General features: G+C 35.8%; 1 pseudogene; it reads right to left on the reverse strand.

The window, feature by feature from the left end:
• Positions 1-13501: 13501 nt before the first annotated feature.
• On the reverse strand, positions 13502-15722 carry LOC118847190 (annotated as a pseudogene).
• Positions 15723-15968: the final 246 nt, after the last annotated feature.

Genomic DNA, 15968 nt, shown 5'->3' on the forward strand with positions numbered 1-15968 from the left:
ATTGTTTCAAGAGGTCTTTGTTTCTGAGAAAAAATAAACATACATATTTGTGTGCATGTATACATACATATACATATGCATATATATATATTTATACACACACATACACAGAGAGAGAAGTGTGTATGTGTGTGTGTGTGTGTGTGTGTGTGTGTGTGTGTGTGTGTATTCAAGGGGGAGAAGAAATGTGTTTGAAATTGCTGACCACAGAGAAAAAAAGCATAAGATTTGGGAACCTGAGGGTAGAGGCAAAATGGCTTTTGTTTCATTTACTAACATGCAGGACTTTCCCTTCAACTATTACTAAAAGGCCTGGAGAGTGTTGCTTTTATTTGTTTTGCAAATAAAAGAATCATTAAAACCTTATTTGAAATTAAGTTACTACTATATTTCTCATCTCTACCTCCTACAATCCCTAGTTTCCTTCCAAGCTCAGCTCAACTGGCACCTCCTACATGAGGCCTTTCCCCATCTGCCTATCTGCTACAGCATCCCTTCAAAGAAATTATCTTCTCTGTGTTTTATATCTATTTTGTATATATATTTGTTTGTATAAATGTTGTCTTCCCATGTGGAATGGGAGTTATTTGAGGAGAAGGATTACTTGATTTCTTTCTCTGTCTCTCCACTACCTTGCACATAGTGGGCCTTTATAAATACTTGTTGATCAATTCGTAATATTCCACTTTTAAATTGTGATTTTTTCAAAATCAGTTTCCTTAATTACAGATTTCAGAAAAATAGAAATGATTTATCACACCAGATTGGAAATTCTTTGAGGGCAAAGATTTTGTCACTTAAATATGCCTCAGTAGTGTCAAGGACAGTATCCTGGTCATCATAAGTGCTCAATAAATATTTAAGGAATAAATTAATTGTTTTTAGCTGCTATAATAGAAATCTACTCAAGATGTTCCAGAAACTCTGAAGCTATACTTTTCAGGGTTCATAAAAATACTAGTGGAAAGAATTAGGTATAAAAAAAAAAGAAAAGCAAAATAGATTACATTGGTACTACCTTTTCTCAGCCATCCTTTTTCTTATCTAATGGGAACAGCAGGATATTTCATGTGTTCCTGCTGAGGCAACCTGGCCTGACTGTTATTAGTATTCAGCTTGACTTCCCATGAGCCTAAATCTTACAATAGATAAGCATTGTCTAATGCAGATTCTTCTGCCTTCTATTGCTTGTTCTGAATTTTAACATTAAGCTCCAACATAATCTTCTACAGAGTCAGTAATACTATATATCAACAAGGAGGGTCTGTTTTCTTTTTTTTTCTGTTTCTTTATTTATGGCTGTTTGACAATTAAGTTTATGTGGAGAAACTGACACAGATGTCTAAGCAGCACATAAAAACTAAGGCATGTTATCTGAGAAGTCACATAGATCATTACAAATAAAACATATTGCAAAAAGAGATAAGGTATTTCATTTAGTGTGAACTCAGATCCACATTCCCCACCGACCTTCCCAGACAACAAGATTACCTTTGGGGAGTAAATACTCTGAGACAGCACATTAGGACATGCTGTAGTCAACAAAGTTATCAGAAAATTTTATGTTAGAGGGCATAAACTGATATGGTTGACCGGGATCCAATGGGTTCATCCACTAAGAAAACAGTGAATAAAATTCAGACTCCCTAATATGAAAATTACCATTTACATTTTCCTCATATTATTTAGACTGGGGTGTGTGTTTGGGAGTAAGGTAGAGAGGTGGATAGAATTTGATAGTACAGAGAGCTCAGAAACAATGTCCTTCCTACAATCAACAAATCTGCCAGTATGACAGGCTCTATGCCTATCCATGCACCATTAACCTAGAGCTAGAGGACAATAAAATGGGTCAGATTTTCAGTTACAAACTTTTTATGTATGCAGATATTTTCTTTAGGGTCTGGTATATTTCCTTTCCTCAATTTTTTCTCATTTTCATAGGTGATAACAATATAGGATTTTGCTTGTTACTGAGGTGAAAAGCATACTGGTATGAAAATGCTACAATAGTTGTTAAACTGGTTAGATTAATTTTTTTTTAAGTGACTAGCAAGTCAATGGAATGGTTGCCTCACAAGACTCAGAGACAACACATATCTTTGATACCATCTTCTGAAGCGGGGTGGGGGGAGGGAGGGTGCTGGGGCAGGGGCTGTCAGGGTGTAGCCAAAATAAAATCTTCAGGATCATAATATGGATATTTTAGCCTGCTGTAAAAGCAGCATGACATATAGAAGATTACTGGATTATTAAGTCTCCCTCTGTCTCCTGGATACACATACATTTCTTTTCTCACTCTTCTGTATACAAAAATGGGGAGATATCTCAAATATGCGTGATTTTGTCCAATTAGGCAATTTTTAAAATAACATCAAGGCTCTAGGAGGTTTCATAAATGCATGGGCAATTATGTCTTCAAGACCAAACAAGTCTGATGACAAAAAAGTTTCAAAGAAACAACATCTTGGCTATTTAACTTCCCTAATCCTAAAACAAGAAGTACCATAAATCCTAAAGATCTTCCTAGCAGTTGTTACTTGACTTTCACAGTTGTTTTTGTTGGCTCATAGTAAGAAACTCACCTTCTAACAAGGCCTTTTATATTTATTATTTGCTTTCAAAATGTGTGGTTATTGGGAAATCTAATTTCTGACTATTATCTTCTTTCTTTTTGGTGTCAGAGTGGAGATAAGGAGTGGAGGGAGAAAAACCTATTTGTGACATGTTTATAGAAAGCTTCCTTTCTTTTATCAATGCAAATTGACACCTTGCCTACAACTTATAGCTCCCCAGAGGCAACAAGGTGGCTGTGCATAGAGTTAGGAAGAACTGAATTCAAATCCAGGCTCATATATTTCCTAGCATCCATTACTTTCTAGTGTGACCCTGGGCAAGTCACTTAACCTGCTCTTTCCCTCAATTTCCTCTACTGTAAAATGAAGATAACAGCACCTACTTAATAAGGCTGTTGTGAGGATCAAATGGAATGATATTTGTAAATAGCTTTAAAATCCCTAGCATAGAGTGGGTACTTTATAAATACTTATTTCCTCTCCTTTCCCTTATAGTTGCCTGGGGCATTAAAGATTGAGTGATTCACTCTGTGACAGCCATGAAACTTGAACTCAAATCTTCCTGATTTAGCTACTAGGTCTTCCTGATTCTGATTCTCTCAGGCTAGCTACTAAGTTTCCCTTTAAAAAAATTTTATACACACACACACGTATCTAAGAAAGACAAACTATTAGGTTGTGTGTCCATGTTTTTATTTCTCTCAGGCTGGCTTGACATGCATGACAGGGTAGTTACAATCTAGAGCTGAGTCCCCTTAAGGGGGCCAGTCCAAAACTGGCTCAATTTGGGATTTGGGGTGCCCAGTTATACAACTTTTCAATAAAGGCTGATATCACCCCACCATCATTCTGCCTCCTGACAGAGGAAATACCTTTATCACCCCCCCCCCCCACTCCTCCCACCATACCAGACAGCCTTGGTCTATCCGGGCAGAAGAATCTATCTCCACCCAAGCCTGAGCAGATTAAATCAATTCAGGCCTGGTTTGGAGTTTGACCAGGATAAGACTCAAGGCAATCTCATCATCAGTAATGTCCTTCTGAAGAACTTTAGAGAAGCGGGGTGGGGCTGGAGGGGAGCTCAGAGAATCATTTTTCACTATCTATCTATCTATCTATCTATCTATCTATCTATCTATCTATCTATCTATCTCAATATGGAGAGAGAGAGAGAGAGACAGAGAGAGAGAGAGAGAGAGAGAGAGAGAGAGAGAGAGAGAGAGAGAGAGAGAGAGAGAAGGGAGGGAACTTAAAAAACAGGTCTGTTATTTAATCTGTTAAAAAAATCATCCTAAATCCTTAGAATAACGAGGTTCTACAAAGCCCAACCTATCTTTCCAGACATTTCTCTCACTTTTGCACTTAATACTCTATTTGCTCTGATGACCTGGTCTACACTCTCTTTTCCCCAAAACTTCATGCATTCTCATGAACCATTTCTTAGCTTGCACTGTGGTCTTGTCCTGGAATCTAAATCTTACTCTTTCATCTTTACATGTCAACATTCTACCTTTCTTTCAAGGCACAACTCAAATGTTTCCCTCTTCAATGAAGGGCTTTCTTATTCTTCTCCTCAGTTTCCTTCACTTAAAAAAAATATCTCTGCTTCTCTCTCTGTCTCTGTGTCTCTGTCTCTGTCTCTCTCTGTCTCTCTCTGTCTCTCTCTCTCTGTCTCTCACTCTGTCTCTCTCTCTCTGTCTCTCTCTCTCTCTCTCTTCTCCCCACCCCCCTCCTCTCTTTTTCTGGACTCACAAATAGCCTGTTGAACAGAAATGAATTTTCCTAATCTTCTTTTCCCCTCAGAGCATGCAGCGCAATATCTCATATAATAACAACTCAATGAATGTCTACTGAACTGAATTGAATTCTTGGACTATAACTTATGCTTTTCACAACATTCTGCTCATTTCTGTCCCACCATTATCTTGAGGAGGATCATAGGATTATAGATTTTGAACTTAGAATTCATCTACTCCAATTAGTGCCTCGTATTATAAACGAGGAAACTGAGATCTCGAAAGGTGAAGTGATTTTCCAAAGGCCACAAAGAAGATTAATAACATAGTATCAAGAAATAGTACTTGTAAAGTGCTTTGCAAACTCTTATACATTATGTAAAGTTGTAAATGATAGTTATTATTATTAATTATTGTTATTTCGAATTATATTTCTCCAGTGGCAAATCTACCATTCACTCCCTCCTACTCCTAAATTTTCTTTTACTTATTGGTTATGAGAATTTTACAGCAACTTTTTCTAATTTAGCTTGGCTGTGCACATTTAATCATTCTTGTATTTTGTTTTTGCCAGCATTCAAGTCAGCATGTCATTGTGTTTGTGAAATCTTACAATTCTGTGTTGAAATAAAACTGTAAATTTATTTCAATACTTTAATGTTCATGTTTCACTGAATAAATCTACTACTTCCACATCATTTCTACATGCAGTTTGTACCCTGAGGTCTCTGGAATGATATCTCGTGAGGTAATAACCATGATTTTAAAACAAGAAAACTATTTCTGACACAGGGGGGATGAAATTGTTGTAAAATAATGGAAGGATAGAGAAAATGAAGAATATCTCCCTGCTGTGGTCAGGTTCATGGCTCTGTCTCAAGAGGCCTTTGTACAAACTGAAGTAACTGTAGGAAAGGTTATGGCCGACATTGACTCAACAACATGTTCTTTCATCAAGATTTCTCCTTTACATATTACCTTCACACTTTGTAATCCCAATGCGACTTTGTATGAGTGCAGATGCATTTGATATATTAAAATATTCTTTTCCCATTCACTTTTATACCCCTTTCTAATCATTCAACAAATCTTTGGGAAAAGGAAAGCACTCAGATATAATTCTGAACATTAGTGGTTTGAGTTTTCAATATAAATGTGTCATTAAAGAGATTTTAGAGTAGATACCAATCTGAAAATCATTTCAATTTCATAATCTTCCTATGCTGATCGACAGAGGTACTTAGGATTCTACTCAAAGAAGCATTACCATGCTATAATATACTTCTGTCTTTTAAAAGTCATTAACTCAATTGTAAAAGAACACAGATAGGTATAGCAATTAGAATGGGGGAAAGAAGAACAACAGCTATCCGTGGATAGATTTGGGGGCAGCAACAATTTATTTTTAATTAAAGAAGGAAAAAAAAACACAAAAGGGAGTAGTATAACAAAACCTCATTCTAGAAACTTAGAACTTGTAGCTGATTTCTGAATTGCTGCTATAGAGAAGGAAAAAGGGAGTGCCAAAGATGTAAAACAGTGGTGTCAAATTCAAGTAAAAATGGGAGCCACTAATTTGTATATAAGGATCCCTGAAAACTGCTTACTGAGTTTTAAAATGTAATCTTATCTATGTTTTCTTGCATTTTTTTGTTATATATTTCCCAGTTATATTTTAATGTGGTTCAGACCCAGGAATGGCTTCCCTGACTGTGTGCTTGACAATCCTGAGGCCATTCAGTATGACACAGCAGAAAGTATATGAACTTGAAACCAGATCTTGATTTCAGTTCTGCTTTAAGCACTTAGCAGATATGTGCCTACTGGCAAATAATTTAACCTTTTGCAGTATCAATCTTCTCATCTATAAAATGGTATGAGTGTTAATTTTAATATTTACTCTGTTGGTAAGAAATGGATTGTCAGGCATGTGGTTTATAAAATATAAGGTAATATCCACATTATGTGTTATTATTATTAATTGTTATTATTATAACTGTCCAATCTTATCTGATTATACCAGGTTACATACTAGTGAGATAACAAATTCTAATGGAATAAAACTCAGCACAACAAAAGAAGGCCCATGTTCTTGGCATCAGCTGTTTATTTGAATGATATTTAATATAACTGAACAAAGTCATCCTTAGGAGTTTGTTTAACTAGGGTTTGACCTGTAATGTGTCCTTTAACTCAGTAAATTTGCTCTATGCAAATAGTCATTTTAGAAAAGGTATTTTCAGATATTTTATTATCCAAATATGTGAATATTAAATGCAAATATTGAGTAGGCGCACAAAGATGTGTAAAAGTTGCTCTAATGAGAGCCTAGTCATTGTTATAACAAGAGCAAGAAATAAAATTGCTTTGTGAGTTTGTAGCTAACTTCATAACATCTTGAAATGGCTGACAAGTAACATTGCAATTCAAGAATCAAAGTCAGAGTTTAAATAATTCTGGCCCAAGCAAATGGAGTTAAGAAAAGCAATAATGCATAGGCTTATAAATGATTAAGAAGTTCAGGGAGAGGGAAGGGAAGAACAATCATTTCTCTGTCTAAGGGATGCATTTTTCTTTTACTGATAAAGGCATGGAATACATGTAACTACTTTATAAAGCTATTTCCAACACATCAAACAGACCAAAGCATGATATGAATTAGTGGCACTTTAATTCAGCATGTATTTATCAAGTGTTTAATATGTTTGAAACATGTTGAATCTCTTACCATCAATCATTATTATTCAATTGTTAAATGTTTTCTAATCTTTTGCCTTGTTTTATAACAACAACAATAAAAAATATTTGTCATGGAAAGAAAAGGCACCCCCTCCAAAAGAAGAAAATATCTAAAATAAAAATAAACAGACAAAGTGGATGGATGGATGAATAGAGGGATTCTTAGAAGGGTAGAGGAAGTGTTATCTCATCCATTGGGACACAACCCCTCATAGGATGGACTGCAACCCATCCACGCCTTTGCAACCTATGATCCTCTTTTTCATATCTTCCCACAAGTCCTGCACAGTGGAGTTCAACCAATTCTGCAGGGTGGGGAAAAGGCTTTGTCTAGATTTATTTGCATTGTTTGGATACTAAGGGAATAAAATGGCAATCCATTAGTTAACTCTTGCTCTTATACTTTGTCCTTTTTCCCAGTCATGCATTTCCTTTTTGACCACTTTTCATTCAGAGTTCATCGTTGGTAATAGGCGCTACCCAAATCATAGCTGCCATTCTTCTTGTCCTTTGAGCAACCTGAAAATTTTAATTCTTCAGATGTTGAAAAGTATCTAGCAATTCTAAATATGTTTTTAAACATATGTCCACTCAAATATACATTTTTTTGGAGAAGGGGGAAATTTGGTTGATTATTTTTAAAGGATAACTAGTTATTTTGGAAACAGTTGAGTATTTTCATGCATCCAACCATCTTTATTTTTTGTTTGTTTTTCAACATAGCCTTGGTGTTACAAAAGTGTATGCGTATAAATGTTTAATGATATACTGAATATGTTATCAAAGAGATATTATATTTTGAGAAATATAAATATCTAATCCTTATTTTTTCTCTACACTATGAAAATCACTGTGGGTCATAAAAAAGAAGCATGACATAGTTCCCTCCTGTAAGGACTTTATAATCAAAGGGAGAAAAGGCTCCCCTAAAGTGCAAAATTGCAATAAGAGATTTAAATATTTGTTTAAGTCAGTAATAAGAGAGTTCACAAGATATGAGTGATGATGATGATGATGATGATGATGATGATGATGATGATATCTTATTTTGATATGGCAATTTAAGACGTATATAGTACATGACTGGTTGCACATTATGCGGATAATTATGCAACACACTGCAATACTTATCTATGCTTCATCGTCTGTCTCTTGGCAAATAAAAGCATTTCACACTATTTTGTAGGGCTGAGGATCCTTTAAAAGATAAGAAACACTTTGTATCTGACCATTCCAGGGTTTGAACTGGTAATTTGCCATCTTGTCCAATTTGAGACTGTGGAGAGATGGCCTGGCAAGAATGTGAGTGAGGATATTGCTTCAATTCTGAGAGAAGACAAAAAGGAAACTGACCAGTCCATGAATTCATCTGGCCCCATGTGTGCCAATCAAGAGGCCATTTGCCTCTCTTGCTGATTAGAAAGTAAATACCACTTGCCACTCACCATGGAAGAGGACTAATGAGGCAATTCATCCTCTTTTCTCTTGGGACAATGAAAAGTGGACACTGCAAGGACATTCTCCCAAAAGATGTTTAGGCATTCCTTGGGGGACGAAAAATTGAGGAGAAACAGGAACAGAAGTAAAAGACAGAAGAATTAAAATTTCAGTTATTCGAGGAGCATTGGAGCACACAATTGTTTTTAGAATCAACATTATTACTTTTTTTTTCACTATAACGATTCCATTGAATCTATATGTGAGTAATGGTTCTTTAGGTCTTGCTGAGGGAAGAAAGTGAGGGAGTAGTATCTGAACAGAAGAGAGCAAAACTAGCCAAGCTTATTATAAGTTTGAAGGAAGGGACAGCTAGGTGGTGTAGTGAGTAGAGCACTGGCCCTGGAGTCAGGAGGACCTGAGTTAAAATCCAGCCTTAGACACTTGACAAATTTACTAGCTGTGTGACCTTGGACAAGTCACTTAACCCCAGTTGCCCTGCCTTCCCCCTCCAAAAAAAATTGCAAAAAAAAAAGAAATTTGAAGGAATAGCTATACCCCATAGACAAAAACCCTGAAAATGAGTTAATTGAAGACATACAAAGTCTAGGGCTATCCATCCACTCAGACAGTAGCTAAACTAGTGGTTTAGTTCTATTCATACTGCAAAATGAAGAGGAGACCTCAAGCTGAAAGTACCAATTGGTGACTTGTAAAGATATAGTACCAACCATCACTCCTTAATACCATCACTACTGTATATTGAGGGAGGGACACAATTGATGGCAATATCAAAACCAGTTATTCTTAGACAAGATTTTATTTTCTAGGGAACAGATCAAAAAGGCATTGTATCTCTTTCCTAACATAGGACAGTTGCCTTTTCTTTCTGTTTTTGATCATAAAAGTCTTGAAATACATAAATCATTTAAAGCCTCTTATAGAAATTATCACTTTTAATCTAAATAACAATATTTTATTCATTCTAAAGGTATTCTAAACATAGAAAACAAATATATGTCTGCATGTTCATGCATGTACAGTATATATAAATCAATGGAAGGACCACAAACATAGACTTTGACTTAACTCTGCTTTTCCAAATCTACAAGGATTATATGCAAGAAATCAGATCCCAAACTAGAATAAATGGCTTTTCTATAATGTTGTGCTTTAAGAGTTGCATTCATGTGTGAAACTTGAAGTGATATGGTTTGAAAATAAAATCAATTCAGTTAAGCAACTTGGCTCTATCAAATCACTGGGACTTTTGAGTATTACTGTTTGAAGAAACCACTTAAAATTGCTTAAAGTGCAGGGTAATAATTTAAAACACAATCCTGAGCTGAGATCATATTTGACTTGGTTTGCTGTATTTTCTGCTTATATAACACATACACAAAGAAAACTGGAGCATAAAATCAGTTACCTTAAATTTACTGCCATCAGGTAAAACTAGGGGAGCCTAAAAGAATGCCTCAAGACTGTGTGATGGGGTAGGTTTCACTGAGGCAAACATAAATAAATTTGTTTTAATATGTAGCATATTCTTTATAGCTTCTTCTTTTAAAAAAAATCTCCATCTAGGACTTAATTAGTGTCTCCACTTATACTGAATTTAAGCCCAAGCTTTCCCCAACAATAAGTGCTTCTTGGGTCTCCTGACACCTTCTTCCCTTCCATTTGACTGTTGTTCAACCTGGTACTCATGAAGATTTTTCATGTTCAAGGATTTATCCTAGTTCACTTTTTCTCCCATTTATTTTGTTCCTTACACACATTCACAGCTCTGTCATTAAATGGCCATATTGTCCCATCACGAGCCTGGTACATGCACTAGCCAGGTGTATAGAGTGAATGCTCACCATAAGCAGTGTCAAAAGAGCATCCTGTACTTCACATAGGCCATACAATGACACAGCTGTCAAGGGGCAAATGTCTGCAATTATGCAACTGGGAAAAAAAAGAAAGAATGGAAAAAAGTTAGGATGGTGAGCTCCAAAGCAGTCTGACTATGCTGAAATAGACTGCTGAATAGGTATTTCCAGAAGTTATCTAAAAATGAAGCATAAACATTGTAGAATGATGCTGTTCTAAGCATCAATCCATCGTTACTTTAATCTACTGCATTTGCATAGGTAATTTTTAATTCAGTTCACTTCATCAACCTACAAAAACAGTATTTCTTCCCTTAAACCTAGGGGGCAGGACAAGAATTAAAAATATATGTAATAATATTCTTCTGAAAGTGCTGTATTCTACATATTTTTTCTCAAACAATTATTGTAGTTTGAGATCCTAACTTACCTACTATTATAGAAATGGTAAATTAACAGACTATCATAATTATTGAATAAGATTGAAGTAGTAGGAATAGTTCCTAATGAATTTGTCCTATTTATCAGAAAGGCATTTAGAGAAATACCTTTTATTAAGAGATATATGATAAATGCTAAAAATTTGTATTATTCAATGACCTTCTTTGGTGAAAGGGAACAAAGAATCTGAGAAGCAAAACCTTGTTTGAGAAAGCTCTGGAAATTTTAAACTATGCCAAATAATTACTAAATTATGCATAGCCTTCAAACCAAAGATATCACTATTAGGCATATACCTATAAGAAATGAAAGAAAGAGGAAAAAGAACTGATGATAGAACATGTTTCTAAGGGGGAGATGGTAGATTCAAGACGTAAAATGAATTATACATTTTTTCAAATGGCCAATATTGAATTTTTATGACTAAGCATATTTCTTACAAAAAAATTTGGTTTTTTGTATTTTTTTCTTTCTTAATTGAAGAGTGGGGAAAAGAATATTGCTTTTTAATAAAAAGAAGATAAGAAATTTTAAAGGAAATCTTTTTAAAAGAAACAAAATCTCAACTTATTCAGTATAGGGGGGAAGAAGTATAATAGGACCAATATTCATCAGCTTTCCTCTCCCTACAAGGAATAAGCTAACTTTCCTTGGTGACGAAGCTATCCCTGGAACCTAATTTGCCTCTCTACCTCTGTTATATGGACAGATGGTCAGATGGAAAGGAAGAAAGTGGCTAGAGACTCATGAAGCACTTATTGTTGGGGAGGGCTTGGGTTAAACTCAGTATATGTGGAGAAACTAATTCCTAGATGGAGATTCTTTTAAAAAAATCTATAAAGAATATGCTACAAATTAAAACCCAAATGATGAAACTTTCTGACAACCTCTAGCTATATTGGTGTGAGATAATAAAGAGCTTTTCTGACTTAATGGGTGTCTTGAGACTATAGGAATCATAACATCTTGCTTTGCTGACCAGACTTGTTTTCATAAGGAGATAAGGAATACTTAAGCAAAGTACTACTGTATCCTGGTCGAATCTCCAGTTTTCTAGGATGTAGCTGTAGGAAATCTGGAATCACCTCCATTTCATTATGAAAGATCAGGATAGGACTTTAGTGCAGAATTATTACCTACATTGCTGTGAATATAAGTTTCAATTATCACTCCTACCATTAGTCTAGCTTGTATAAAACCTGACTGTGGTCTATAACTATGTTGTTTTCTAATGTATATGTATGTGTATGAATACAAACACATACACATATGTCTATGTGTGTAATTTTTTAAGTATAAGACAATTGGAAACATAGAAAAGGACCAGATTGTAAAGGGCTTTAAAGCCAAAGGATTTTATCTTTCATCTTAGAAGTAATAGGTAACCACTAGAGTTTATTGAGTAAGAAGCAATTAAAAAAATGAATAGGCTTAAAACAAAAGATTAAAGATAGGGGCTTCCTCCAAAGCTAATTTTTTAAAAAGAAAATCTTTTAAAAATGATTTTTAAAAAGAAGTGAAATAATCCAATGTGATGATGTAATAGTACATAATAATCTTGTTCACTTAGAGAATATTTTTGGGTCTTTTTGCAATTGGCAAATATATCTCATGGATAACTGCAGCTTAAGTATATAACAATTTCCACATGCTCCATGCCAATCATTGATTGTTTGAATGGGGCAGGTAAAATGGGATCTTTTTGTCTTGGAGTGTTTCTCAGCACTAAGACAAGGTAATGGTGTCAGGGCTGGGCTTTTTGTTGTCTTCTCCTTTGGAACGCTGAGGTAATTAAGTACCTTTGATGAGTCTTGCCTTACAAATGTAATGGCCAGCAAAACAGGACTTTTCACTGTTCTTTGAGTGCTTCTCAGAACTGAGATAATCAAGTGCCCCAGGACCGAGAGAAGGGTATATAAGATCTGAAGGACTTTTGGGACTCACTCATGGAAGGAGTGTTGAGACTCTGGGCAAGCCATTGTAACTGCCCACCCCTGCCCCGCCCCCTTCCTAACCCAAACCCACTGATGCTTCTCTTTTTGGTAACGATGTATGTGATGTCTTGATTACACAAACCTGTCCGTTGAATATTGTTATTTGATCTGTTGATATTTTCTGTTTGTAATTTGTTTGTGTTTGCTCTGAAGTTCAGGGTGCTGTATGTTTTATTAAAGTGAGATTGTTAACCCCTTACAGTTGTTTTCCTTAGAAAAGCAGATCAAAAGAACCTGTGCTGGCAGCTCTTGTTGCTGGTCTTGTTGGGTCTTACACCTCAACAGCTGCTGCTAGCCGAATTGTTGTTACACCTTGTCACCCCATTTTATCTTCCATACACATTGTATAAATTCTTCCTTGCATATCTCTCTTATGTGAGATAATTTTTGCCATTTTTCCTCTCCCTTTCTCCCAGTGCATCCCATTTTCTCACCCTTCTCATCTTTGAGATCATTCCAATATAATTGACTTACATCCATGTTGTCTCTCTAAGTATATACTCTTTCTAACTGCCTTAATAAAGATAAAGTTCTTAGGGGTTACATGTATCATTTTCTCACACAGCTGTGTAAGCAGTTTAAACCATGTTTAGTCCCTTATGATTTCTCACACATGTTATATTTTTATTTTTCTATATGAATGTCGAATTTTCTCTTCTTTTCGTCATCAATGTTGTTTATTAGACATTTAAGTTTACAAATTAATGTGTACCAATTAGTACTTGGAGAGTATTGCGTCTTCTCCAAGCAGCAGGACAAGACCCTCCAATGGTATGGTGGAATTTGCGACCCTTTCCAAGACCCCGGCTCCTTTGGCCAGCTGAGGTAAGCCCTCGAATCTCTCTGTGTCTATACACTGGATTAGTGATCCATTGAGTGTAGTGGTTTCGTCTGATAGCTTTATGGAACGGGTCAATAAGAATAACCTCAAAGAATTTGTAGGTTGAATCTTCACCTACCCAGTACAAGTTCAAGACTCTTAGGGCCCCACAGTGGTGGCCAGCATGTTCTGCTACAGATTGAAGGCTCCTGGCAAATTTCAACTGACTAACACCATGATGCACAGGTTTGCCATGGGTTGCACCCTTGGGAACGAGATGCTTTTGACCACCATGCTGAACTGGAATATGGTAAATGACATAACCTTGCTTGGCTTTGTAGCCCAGCCCACCAGCTTTGTAGGGTCTGGTGGGCCCAGGGCTTGTGTAGCAGTGCAGACAGCTAGAGGTACTGCCAGCAGTGCACGCATAGCAGGAATAGCATGACATCTGACTGCTTCTTCATCCACAGCTCTTGGAGGTATTTGTAGGCCCCATCCTGGCTCACGCCTAGCCTGCCTGATTGGCTACCCTCCAGAATGTCAAATTTTCTATTCAGCTCTGGTCTTTTAATCAGGAATTCTTGAAACTCCTCTATTTCATTTAATTTCAGTTTTTCCCACTCTAGAATTATATTCACTTTTGCTGGGTATGTTATTTTTGGTTATAATCCTAGCTCTTTTACTTTCTGGGATAATATATTTTAAACCCTCTGCTCCTTTACTGTAGTTGCTAAATCTTGTGTGATTCTAACTTTGGTTCCATGGTGTTTGAATTCATTCTTTCTGGTTGCTTGCAATATTTTCTCCTTGACCCAGGAGCTCTGGATTTTGGTTATAATATTCCTGAAATAAAATTTCATTTTGGGATTTCTTTCAGGAGATGAACAGTGCCTCTGGTTCTTAGATATTTGGGTAGTTTTTCATTGTTTCTTTATAATTTCTTGTAATATTATATAAAGACCCTTTTTGTTATTGTTCCTGCCTTTCAAGTGGACCAATAACTTTTAAATTCTCTTATTAATCTCTTTTTCAGGTCAGTTTTTTCCCCATAATTTATTTCATATTTCTTTTTTTTTAAGTCTTTTAATTTTATTTTGTTGTTTCTTTAAGTCATTAGTTCCCACTTGATCAATTCTAATTTTAAGAGTTATTTCCTTCAATGAGGATTTACACATCTTTTACCATTTAGCTAATTCTGATTTTTAAGGAGTTACTTTTTTCAATATTTTTTGCCTCTTGTACCAACCTATTAATTCCCTTTTCCATAATTTCCTGGCATAGTTCTCAATCCTTTTGCTAATTTTTCCTCTACTACTCTGATTTTTAAATCTTTTTTTGTTGTTGTTTTTAATCTGGTTCTTTAGCTGTTCTAGGAATTGTTGTTGGGTTTGTATCCAATCTGCATTTTCCTTTGAGGTTGTGGTTATAGATATTTTCAAGTCATTATCTTCTGACTTTGTGTCTTAAACTTCCCTATCACCACAGTAGCTTTTTATGGTCAGATTCTTTTCATTGTTTATTCATTTTTCAAGCCTACTTCGTGACTTTGGATTTTATGTTAGAGCTCGGTTCTGCTCACCTCTAGAAGTGTAGGAAATGGGGGAGATATACGGCCTGAGCTTCTATCTTTTATGGCCTTCTGTTTTCACAGCTTGGTCTGGGGAGATGGAAGTTTTTGGTGCTTCCAGTGTGATGTGATCTAGGAAGAGGTCTGTTCACTGCCATTCTGGTCTGTGCTGTGGTCCTTAAACAGGTAAAGCCCTTGCTACCTCTTGGCCATGAATTTCTCTCTGGGAACTGTGGCCTGGAACTGAGTAAAGGCCACTCAATCTTGTATCCAATGCTAATATGAGGTCCTGGGAATATCTTTATGCCCGGATTTTCAGTCCCTTTACCATTTTGCAGTCTATTCTTTCTGCCTTACTAAGCTGCCCTAGACTGGAAAGAATGACTTACTGTAATTTTTTCTTGGCTTTCCCACTCAGAATTTGGTGCATTTTCAGTGGTCTTGAAGAGGTATTAGGGAAGCTTTGACGGGTGTAATCTTTTACTATGCCATCTTTACTCTGCCCTTTGCCTTCTTTTGTACTTCTTCGTAACATCCTCTTTCTAATCAAGGACCCAAGGTGTCCAAGGTATGTCTTTTTATGTTATTTTATTTTATTCTTAATTTGTGGAATTAAGCAAGTATTTCTATAACATAGTACAATAAGGACATGATTGTAAATGAGACTGAAAATCTACTATGTACAACTTGCTATTCTTTTCAAATATACAACAAAAATTATCATATACACTTTTTTTTACTTTTTTTCCTTTGCTCCTTTCCTGCCCTAGAGGAGGCTACC

This window comes from Trichosurus vulpecula, chromosome 4, assembly GCF_011100635.1.
Source record: "Trichosurus vulpecula isolate mTriVul1 chromosome 4, mTriVul1.pri, whole genome shotgun sequence".
Taxonomy (NCBI): Eukaryota; Metazoa; Chordata; class Mammalia; order Diprotodontia; family Phalangeridae; genus Trichosurus; species Trichosurus vulpecula.